Source organism: Protopterus annectens, chromosome 5.part0, assembly GCF_019279795.1.
Source record: "Protopterus annectens isolate FY-2018-M chromosome 5.part0, PAN1.0, whole genome shotgun sequence".
Classification (NCBI taxonomy): Eukaryota; Metazoa; Chordata; order Ceratodontiformes; family Protopteridae; genus Protopterus; species Protopterus annectens.
In genome coordinates, this window is record NC_056735.1 from 782904036 (window position 1) to 782916535 (window position 12500).

The window sequence follows — 12500 nt, forward strand, 5'->3', positions numbered from 1 at the left end:
TGTGTGTGTGTGTGTGTGTGTGTGTGTGTGTGTGTGTGTGTGTGTGTGTGTGTGTGTGTGTGTATATATATATATATAATATATATATTTATATTTATATATGCAGATAGAGATAGATAATATATGTATAAGGAGAGAGATAGCGACAGGTAGATATGTATACATACATGTATGTATCTGTATGCATATCTATATATAAGAATTCATTCTGAGTGGGGACCAACTGAATAGGGCTCTGCGTAACTAAGTGTATGAGCATGCCCAGTGGGATTTTTGCTGGTTATAACATGATTCCAGACCACGCCTACCCTTATTCCAGTCTGGGATTTGTGTGTTACACAAAATGGCATCTGTCCCTGTTTCTGCAGTACTGCATGCCATTGACATTGGCTATGACTTTCTAAAGTTGTCTGATGTAAACTAAAACAAAGAGTGAGAAGGCCACACAGATAAAATAATCAGTAAAATCTTAATGAAAACTCCAGCCAAGCTAGAACTTCCACTGAGTGACTTCTCAAACCTCTTGTATCAGAGGCACATGGGATATATGCAACAAACCCTTTTGAACGTAAGGTGTTTCAGCTATATGGCGATTCTGAATGCCCATGCCTTATTACTTATACATTATTTCAATGGACAATTTCAGGCCAGTAAAGCCAAACCCCACTAGCTGTGGCTCTGGATATTTTGGCTCTGTTATAACCTCATCAGTACAGCACAAGCGAGTGTTTGACTAAGTATAGGACACACAGGGTTGTTATACCCAGCTGATGTCCATTACCATTAGGGTGACTGCAAAATAGACCAACTAACACACTAAAACACAGAGTGAGAAGGTCACACAGAAAAAACAGTCAGTAAAAACTAAATGAAAACTCCCGACAAGCTAGAAGTTCCACTGAGTGACCTCTCAAACCTCTTATATCAGAGGCACATGGAATATATATGCAAATGACCCTTATGAACATCAGGTGTTTCAGCTATATGGTGATTCTGAATGCCCATATCCTTAAGTATTGTGTAGGTTATAGACTTACCTTGCAAATGCAGTAGGTGACACAACTGTAGTTCAGGGATGACTTTGTCAGATGCAAGCAATACACAACCAATACATGGGTAGATACAGGATGTGTGGGTTGTTTGCCATCATTTTTAATTTCTGTATGTCAGTAGGAGTGTTAGTGAATGTGCCATGCATTGGCTCTTAGCCAAAGCCAGGGCATACTGAGCACATCTACATCTGCCTACAGGGCCATCAGTAGGTGGTTCCTCCTCCAAGTCCTCCTGTGACTGTGGCTGTGGTGACTTAGACACTGGCGGGGAGCTGTGTATCCCTTCCCTTTGCTGATCCTGCTGAAGCTGTTTCCACAAGATCATATTGTGTAGCATAGCACATACTGTGAACATGTGTGCACATGTGGCTGGAGAATACTGCCGGGCTCCAGCAGATATACCTAGGCACTGGAACTGTGACTTCAGAAGCCCAAATACATGCTCTATGATGCTCCTAGTTTGTGAGTTATTATGGCATTTTTCTATGGGTGTGTGTGTGTGCATTTCTGATGGGTGTCATCATCAGCAGTTCCATGGCATGGCCAGCATCCCTCAGTAAATGGGCATGTGGTATGTCCCCCCTAGCAAATATCTGGTACAGTTGTGATGTGTGCCAGACATGGGAGTCGTGATAACTGGCAGGGCTGCCAGCACACACACATTCAGAATAAACTCCTGGGCATTGCACATGACTTGGCAGTTGATGGAGTGGTATCCCTTGCAGTTAATGTAGATTCACCCTGCTCACCAGGTGGTGTCTTGGTGTGTACATGAGTGCATTCTATGGCACTCAGTACTTCTGGGTCATGTGCTACACAGTAAAAGTATTGCATATTGCTAGCTCTCACCTCGGGGGAGAGTGGAAAAGATATGTGCTCGCTGACATGTGGTAGCATACCATCCCAGAACTGGTGGAGTATCCTGGATGCAGATGCCTGTGACACCCCCAACATGCCCCCAGCTGTTCTTTAAAAAGTACCTGTAGCTAGTATCCTATGGGCTACACATACCTTTGTTTCCACTGGGAAGGGTTCCCCTCTGTTAGCTCTGGCTCTGAGTTGAGCGTGGCAGAGTTCAGTGAGTTCTTGTAATATGTCCCTGCCCACCCTGTAGCGCTCTACAATCTCCAGGACATGTAACTCCTGGAAAGTTACCCTGGGCCTGAACACTCTTATCCTTCTCAGCCTAGGCCTATTGTCAGCAGCACCAGCAGCATTGACTTCAGCATCTAGCACATACAGTAGCAGACCTGCAGCAGCCCCTAGCAGTATCTCAGTTAAAATTCCCAAGTCTGTAATCCAATGTTCCTGAGTATTGTGAAAAAAATCAGAATGTAAGGTGAATGCATGCTTTATAGAGGTCTGCAGTAGGTCCACCATGTGTGATTGACTAATTATTATACATTTCACCTGCCTAGATTTATATTTAACATAATTTACTAGCCCTACTTTATTGCACAAAGTGGTACTCTGCACCACACTGTGTAGCATAGCTTATACAAAAGTCAAAATCAATAATTGAATATATCCAGTTTTAATTACTTGCTGCCTGCATTATCACTGTGACCTCAGTAGTATTTCTGCTCAAACATGCTCAGCTATGTGGTGCCCCTTGCAAACACATGCAGCGAAAAAAAAAAAAATCCTAAAAGTAACGGGACATACCCCCATGCTGGCATCCACATCCAGTGGAAATATAAACATGGTGTAGGAGCCTACACAAAAGGGATCTACAGACATGGTTGCTCCTTTTACCAATTCAACAAATTCACCTCATTTGCATACATATCCATGCTGACAGCCTGGAAACTACATGGTTCATATCTGTATGACCTGGGCAACAGCACCATTGCACCATTGCATGGACCTGATGCAATGTCCTATAATACATTTCTGACAAATATCATAAAATGCTTTGTTTTTCCTATTTTTTTTATTTTCAATTAAGCATGGGTGTGCAATGCATTGCATAGTGCAAACATGCCGAAATTATTAAAAAAAAAAAAATTATTTTTATATACGCCATTCCTTTTTCAGACATCCACAATGTTTATTTTGAACATATATGTATGTGTTTTAACATTTACTGGGGAGTTATGTCCATATTTCTGATGTTTTACATCCCCTTCTGTCTGTATAGACTCCTGTACATGGAAATGTTCCACGGGGTCTACACAGATGCCTTTTTGCTTGTTGGACCATTCTCCTTGGGTCATTTGCATAAGATTCACATGCTTATTAGGTAATTTTCATTACATAGAACATTCCTTGTTTGCAAGTGCTTGTACGCCAGTAAGTGGTGCTTACTGAATCTAAAAATGTTCGTGCTTGTGTACGCATCACAGCGTGATGCGTGCACAAAAAAAATTGTGTAAGCTTTATTGAATTCCGCCGTAGTGTCAATGAAGTTATATTTTTTAATTAATACTTAATATACTACTCAATGGAAATTATTTATATACTGAGCAGAGTACAGTAATTTAAAAGTGCATATATTAGTCAATATAAAACATTTATACAATTAACATATTTTAGTAAATTAAAATGGATTAATATTGGTAAGCATTTGTGTTATAAATGTTGGTACTAGAATGCAAGATATTTAAACACGTGGATTACACCAGAGAAATTTTCTGCAGGCAGGATGTACTTGATGAAGAAGACAGGGATGGATGCTGTTATCCTGTTTTAATGCAGTGCAATGGATTTGAAACTCTTTAACAAAACTACTGGATATGTTGCAATAGGTCATTGGCATTTTGTTCTGCAGAAATTCAGCAGCACCCAAGAGAAATCAAGCTGTATTCCATACCATTAGTAAAGATATACAGTAAAATGGCATAAATGAAAAGTAGAGATAGCTAGTCTAGAACTGATGTTTAGAGAGATAAGATCCCTGTGATGAAATAACAATAAGGTAAAGAAAAATAATTTAGGGAGGATTCTAAGGATGATATTTGGATTTGTGTTTTATTAAATGGATTATAACACGTCTGTGGAGAGTGAAGGCCTATACTGATAATATGCAACACCTATTGGTCTGTTTATGGCATACAAGTCACTTGCAGGCTTAAAATTGTTTAAGCTACTCCTAAGATGGAAGAGGTTACTTGATTTCATTAAAATCAAGTAACCTCTTCCATCTCAGGAGTGGCTTAAAATTGTTTAAGCTACTCCTGAGTTTGAAGAGGTTGCTTGGTTTTAGTGAAATACTAAAGCAGAATAAGGGTGTCTTGTTTTTGGAGTAGCTTAATGGAAGAGATAAAAATTCAGTGGATAGTTCCTTTTAATAGAACTGCACAAAATCTCAGGCAGTATACATCCAGATAAAAGTAGCCCACAGCAGATGCAGGCCACTCATGATGCGGTAGCACACAAACCACTTTAATGACACTTTCAGTGTCCCTTAAACAACATGCTGCAGGTACTGGAATGATTCTGGCTACTAATTTCTTTGTCAGATACCTGTGCTGTTGCCAGTATTTGATACACAGTTCCACTATCAAAACAATCTTTCTTTTATCAGAGGATTAATGCCTATTCTTGGATCTTTTCTAATAAACTGGGAATGCAATTATAATTTGCTGCTTTACAGGCTATTTTATCATATTATGAACTTAGTTTTGTTGGTAGTGATCTGTAATGTCACCTCCTTAGTAATATATATATATATATATATACAGATATATATATATATATATATATATATATATATATATATATATATATATATATGTGTGTGTGTGTGTATGTATGTTTTCATTCTAGAATGATTTTCATTGTTATTTCTGTTGAATGATGAGGGCAAAATGATATGATCTCTGCCACATGGCAAATAATAATATTCAAGATTGAGCACAAACTGCTGCATGCAACTCAGTAGAACATAAAATCTAACTATTCTTGGTTTAGTCTGCATGACGGACTTATTTTGAAATCTTTATAGAGCACATTACACTACCAGAATTATCCATTCTAAAGACTTAAAGATTGCTTGTAATGTAAATAGGACCTGCTAGAGAGACAGGTCTATAAAGCAGTGACTACCCCTTTTCTGGAGCAGGCTCCTCATCCATGTGAAATAAATTTCCTCCCTAATCCAGTTCAAGTGTAGCTTGGACAATTGGATGGGGAAATTCATCACCATGTCTCCAATGGACACAGCCAGGCTGTAAATGGTTCATCTCTCATGTCCCTGCTTGTAAATGCTTCACCTCCCAAACCCTTACACTTATCAAGGGTACCAGAACTTGTCATTGATTTGAGATGCATGGCTAGGCTTAAAAAGATCCTTGTGGTTGTTAGCCTAGTAAACACCTGTGAACTTAAATCTAGGCATAAGTGGTGTTCTGCTATGAGATAAAAGTCTTGTTAGATCTGTACTCACTGGCCCTGTTGATATTTGAGTCTAATCTCTCTGCATTTATATAACAGCAGTATAAGTTTAGAGGGCTCTCCACTGAAAATTAATTTAAAGTCACTGTGTCAACAGATGTTAAATGTAAATTTTCTACAGTTAGAAATCCCTTCATCTAGATCACATAATACAGCTTGTATTTTCTTCTGTATTGGGATTATAAGAATCCTGTATGCACTTGAAGATCTTGGTGATGCTAAATGTAAAGTGTATGAATTGTCACCTATGACAGGCGGTATCCTACTTAATGCTCCTTCCAAAAGATACCTCTATGATGTCTATCATGAATACTATATCATGGGCGACTAAAACAGAACTTTTGCATGGTACTTGTGAAGGACAACACTTGAGATCATTATGTCAGTTTGTTTCCTGTTTGGATGGATCAGTACCTTTAAGGAAAGAGACAAATTGGTTACAGACATTGAATGTTTGTGTTTGGTGTTTAATGCTTTTTAATGTTTGACTCTGGGGCAGTCATGATCATTGAAGCTTTAAAATGCTCTTTTTACAGTGGTGCTCTCTGCTTTCAACATAGATTGAAACAGCGCTCTGATGATTGGATAGGGCTGATCACCATTCTTATTCCTCTGTTGATTGGCTCAGCAGCAATGCAGTTGTACAACTGTGTTTGACTGGCTTTCTGGAGGTGTCACATGTGTATCTTTTCATCATTTTGCTCTCATAACATCATAAAAAGGATACTCATGGTACCAAAATTGAAATCACTGATTGCATTGATTTTCATTGTATGGTATTACCCTAATTTTTCACTGGTCAGTATGAAGATTTAGTTCTTGTTTGGCTTCTAGGTGGTAAGGCAACGTTGTCTGTTGGAATGCCTATGGATAGGTGAGTCCAACGCTCAGAAGCCTTTGTCATGGCAGAATTATGAAAGCTGAAGGGCCATCCCATTGGGTTAGAGTTTGACTCCAATAATTTGAGAGAGTGTTAATATCCAGTTAATCTGCTTCAGTATTATGTCTGAACTGAGTTGTGTGGCCATTCTCAAGTATAAACTGCTACCTGTTTTCCAGAAGCTTAAGACATGAGTTGGTAGCACTGAATGAAAAATCAGCCATCAGCAGACACTTATTTTTGGAACTTGTTATTGACATGGTTGTCTGCTGACCTAGGTTACTGTTCAGGCTTTCGATAATTATGCTTTGCACTTACTGGTCTTGTCTATATACTAGTCAATAAGATATGAATCAAGCTTCAGTTTGGGCAAGAGTTGATTTTCAAAATATCAGTATTAGGAAGCAGAACCCTTGAAAATGTTTATCCCAATGTGAAATACACTGTTGTCAAACTCTAAAATTAAATTTTTAGACCGCAACCATGCCATCATGTTTTAGTAGGTAAGTAGTCAATATATTTTTTTTTATTTGTGAACAAAATAACAATGTAAAAATAATGTTTCACTACAAAAGCTTATACTTGTAAGTGATTAAACAAAATAGCATTAAAATGCACCGTTATAAAATGTACAGTTATGTATATTTTCACATGAAAGTGCTTCATAGTACAATACGGATGCATTACTGGTTTATATAGTAACTATATTGTGCAGTATATTATGTACACAAAGTTCATATACTTTTGTCACAATGGCATGTTTTTGCTCATTGGTAAAATTAATGTGCTATCATTTTGGACCTTATGATCCCTGCAATGATTTTGAAGTCTGGCAGGACAGAAGGTTTGCTGTTCACTCTGATATGGTATGGAGACTCCCAGTTTATTTGGAGCATAATATTTTCACATTTAGCATCTTTATATTCTCTCAATAGTATACATTTTGAGATAACTTTTTCTTGGTTATGTTTGGTACATTTACAGTCACACAGCTTCTTACAATTGAAAACTTCACTGATGAGATATATCACATTTTGCAACTAAACAAACTAGTTACTTTCTGTCATATTTCAATATTTAACAGAAGTACTGGAAAGCTTTTGTTTTGGGTACAATCGTTATTTGAAGAATGATGTATTTAGTACATCAAATGCAATTTGTGTTCACACTTCCCTTTTCATTCTCAGTGTCCCCTATAGAAACTACAGGCAGTATATTCCTGATGATTATCAATGATGTAACTGACATAGTTTCCAATTCAAAATTAAATATTCTGTAGCTGCAGTCTATGTTCAGAACAATATTTCACTCCCCATTTAGCAACATATCACTGCTATTTTACTTGATTGGTTATGAGAAGGTACTCCACTTTGTTTTCTCTATGTTTAATAATAATCATAGCAGCGTGGCTTCATAATTTAACAGTTTGACTGCTACCTTTTACACAGTTATTAAGGACACAGGCAGATAACAAATGTATAACTAACTAACTAACTAACTAACTAACTAACTAACTAACTAACTAACTAAACAAACGTACAGACTGGTTTTCCACATCTTCAAGACAATACCATAATTCACCACAGCTAACAGAAATAAAATTACTGACAGCTGCACCATTAGACAAAAATTCACATCATTTCAAAATTAAAATAAAGCCACAATGTAACTTCTTCAGTAAGTGGCAAAATGATAATTTGTAAAATTATGAGGTAGGGTTAACTGTCACACCATTAAACGAGCTTTCAACATTTACTGTCAATATGTCAATTGAAAATATGTCAAAAATATTGCTAGCAGACATGCTCTCTGTTCAACTTCTCTAGCTTAACTCAGCTTAAACAAATCTACATTTATGATGATATATCATATTCAGCCTTTTCTTTCCAAAAGAAAGAAAGACAAAAAAGATGTTGAGAAGGACGAGATGATGAGTCTTCAGGAGGCAATGCATTACAAAACATAACACTGCAGTATTTTCCCCTGTATGCTGAGGATATTCAGTTATTCACTTGTACTGTTTCTAAAAACATCTAGCCATCCTCTGAAAGTAAAACTCTGATTTTATCTAATAGCACTTAAAGTAGAACAGTGAATCAGACTGTAGAAAGCCAGCATGCTGCACTTAATGAATAGTAACACTTTCAGGTTATGCTGTACTCTTAGCCTCTCCTCACAGGTAATGAATATCACACAGTATGAAAGAAATGCATAGGTAGTTATAAAATTCAATGTGAATTGAATACATTACAATCAAATTGTTGTCCTATATTTTTATCAGAAGTCTGGTATGGCATACTGAATGGATCTCAGGCAACATTTGAAACAACTTCTATAATAACATGTTCCAAGTCTTCCTTCCACCTCCTATCACACTGTGATGATTAAGCATAATTAAATGCTAATTCAAACATATTTCAATGACAAGCATTGGAAACTGATATTACATGTCTGTGGATATATACATACATACATATCTATCTAGCTATATCGATCTATCTAGGTATATATATATATATATATATATATATATATATATATATATATATAATCTATATATATTTATATATATCTATTTATATCTATCTATCTATATATACACACACATAAAAATATATTTCTCTCTCTCTCTTCCTCTCTCTCTCTCTGTATATATATATATATATATATATATATATATATATATATATATATATATATATATGAAATACACCCTCTCAAAGGTGTGTCTCACTGCTACTGAAAAAAAAAAGTGATCAGAAAATTGACTAGCTGGAAAAAGAGTAAACATGTTTTTGCAAAGGGGAAAACTCTCTTTCACCCCCTCCATGCAGATGGCTGTGTCCCACATACCTCTGCTCACTTAAATGTAACAACTCTCAGATTGCACAGTACCATAGAAAAGAGAATGCTTCACTGTCTATGGTATTCAGAGATCTCAATGATATAGTGCTCTTAACATCCATTCCTTTCAAAATGTATTCTGTTTGATAACTTTTCTTAGGAAAAAATGCATTCAAAAAGGATATGCATTAACGATGTGTCATACTTGCATGCATGCATGCATGCGCGTGCCCACACACAAACATACACACACACACACACACACACACACACACACACACACACACACACACACACACACACACACACACACACACACATCTATGGATATATAGATAGATAGAAAGATAGATAGATAGATAGATAGATAGATAGATAGATAGATAGATAGATAGATAGATAGATAGATAGATAGATAGATAAAAAGATGTGTGTGTGTGCAGTTTACATATCGCTTTATATTTTTATAATCATTCTTATCCTGACAGAATCAAAACTGTTTCAAACAACACTTCCAGCAGACATGCATTTAATTACTATTTCATTATTTTCAGACTAGTGCCAAGTATTTCATTCCTATTGCCAACTGTACCACTTAAAGGACCAAACATAGCATGTGTTCAAATGCACAACACTATAAATTAATTAATTTAGATTAATTTTTAGTAGCAATAATATAAAATTTCAGGTAACATTACTTTTATTCTGTGTTTGATTTTATTCACAGATTAAAATATTATTGTATAATAGTAAAGATACATACTGCGCTACAGATGGTGCAAACAGATATTAATCTTTGTGTTGTAGGCTTGGTCACTTTGGCTGCAGTTTGTGACCAAACCATGCCACTAAGAGTATACACAATGCTGTATAATAGCTCACTCAATATCTAGGTACAGATTATTAATAAAGTTTTATATGTATGGCATGTGATATATTATTTTCAGAATGTTTAGAGCACAAACCTCATCGGTGATACAATTACTACGATTGTGACTTTGATAATAGGCGTACAAAACCTTCGCCACCAGCTTTTGTCTTAATTGCCTTTATATAGGCCTTTTTTACATTAGAACTATTTTGAAAGGCAAGCACTAAAGAGATGTATTTGGATAGCAGAAAAAGGGTAGCAGAGACAAACAACAATGACATAATTAATAAAAAAGTCTAAAAAAAACTGATGGGACAAGATGGAGATACTTTCAGTGGGTAACTTAGTCCAATAACAATCCAGTAAGGTGAATGGCTGCTCTGCTTTAATGTAGTACTCACAACAGATGCCAACATGTCCATACTTAAATTAAAAATGCCACATGCCCTCACCATCTCTGTCACTGCAGGATCTCATTAATACTAGCCTCCACTCTGTTGTCATAAAATATGCTGTGATCAGTAATGTGATCACTAACAGATCATTTAGGAGTTGTCAGAATTCCTAAAATCTATAAGGAAGTATGAAGTTATTTCTAATTTAGATTAAAAATGATGCAGTGATACATCCTCACCCCTATGAGTCACATTTGGCACATTTATTTTAACATGATGTATGCAGAAATGCCATCTAACTTTTCTTTAACCACGACTCATTATTTTTGAGGGAGGTGCTGTGGCTCTGTGTGACAAAAGGCATTTTTTAATTCTGTCACCACACAATTATAATGTAGTCTAGTACTAGATGATATGACCATAGTTCTCAAATTCTTAGTGCAAGAAATTTAGACAAAGCCTAAATTAACATGGAGGGGGTGGGCAAAGGATGAAAAGTAGGGCCTGATTTTAAATATTGCTTTTATAAACTTAAAAAAATAGCTAGAATAACAGCATTTGTGTTGGCTTGCATTTTTCTGAAGGATATGAAGTCTGAATCTCAAATGTATGTCATTGTTTAGTAACTTCAGTCCTTTATATGTGCCAGAAAACCACAAATTATATAAGGAATTTACCAAAAGTATGAGGCAAAAATGTGAATATTCTGTGCAACTCTGGATAGTTGAGAGGTATGGATGACTAATTCTCAGTATGGAATTGTTAGGTATGTCTCTGTACTTTGCATTCAGAATATCACTACTTGAGAAAATACAATATTGTGGTAAAATCTTCTTTTTTACCACCTAAATACCACATAATCAAAATCATTATATTCATTGTGGACCCATTAGTTTGTTAAGCTATTATATTCCCCACATGTTGAGTCAGATTTCATATACCTTCTCAAACTCGAACTTTTAACAGCTCTCTAAATATGAACCTATACTGAAATTAAATCTTATATACAACCCCGTGTCATCCATTCTTCAGATCATCCTATTCCACTGCCAGTCCAATTTCTACTACTAGGAATACTCCTGCTACTAGGAATACTCCTCTTACTAGTATTACATCTAGCACTAGCACTACTCCTACTACAAGGAATTCTCCTACTACTCTAAATATTCCTACTACTAGTTCTACATCTTTTACTAGAAATACTCCTATTACTAGCACTACACTTACTATTGGTACTATTGCTAGCACTAATACTACTCCTACTGCTAGAAGCATTCCTACTTCTAGAAGTTGTGTTAGCATGCATTTTTCTGAAGGATATGAAGTCTGAAACTCAAATGTATGTCATTGTTTAGTAACTTCAGTCCTCTATGATTTGCCAGAAAACCACAAAATTTCCTACGACTTTGCTAACCATATCAGAAGAATGTATAGCCCAGGCAATCACTGACACACAGGTTAAAACAGCCATATACAAAAACACAGCTGCAATGGGACTGGACGATGTCCCAGGCTGTGTCTTACATGAGCTCCAAAATGAACTAACCCCTCACCTATACACACTGTTCAAACTCAGCCTCTCTACAGGCTACGTACCCATTGAGTGGTGCACAGCAACAGTTATCCCACTCCACAAAGGTGGAGCCACAACAGAACCCGGGAACTATCACCCTCTAAGCCTGACTAGCCTGGTCTGCAAGGCTATGTAGCGCATCATCATGGAACTCATTAACAGAGACATTGAAAACCTCCAAACTTTGGACCCTACCTAGTTTGGCTTTGTCAAGGGCAGATCATGCCTCCTAAACCTGGTGGACTTCTTTGAGACAGTTACCAAGGCTTTAGATGAGGGAAAGGAGGTCCACACAGCCTATCTAGACCTTGCAAAGGCTTTCAACACCATTCCTCATTCGGGTATTATAGACAAGCTCACCAGCCTGAACATAAACCCCTATGTCACGAGATGAATTGCCAATTAAAACAGAAGAAAATGCTGAATAACTAAACTCCACAACCAAAGAACAGCAAGCAAGCCAGGAGAAACCACCAAGAAGTAGCCAACC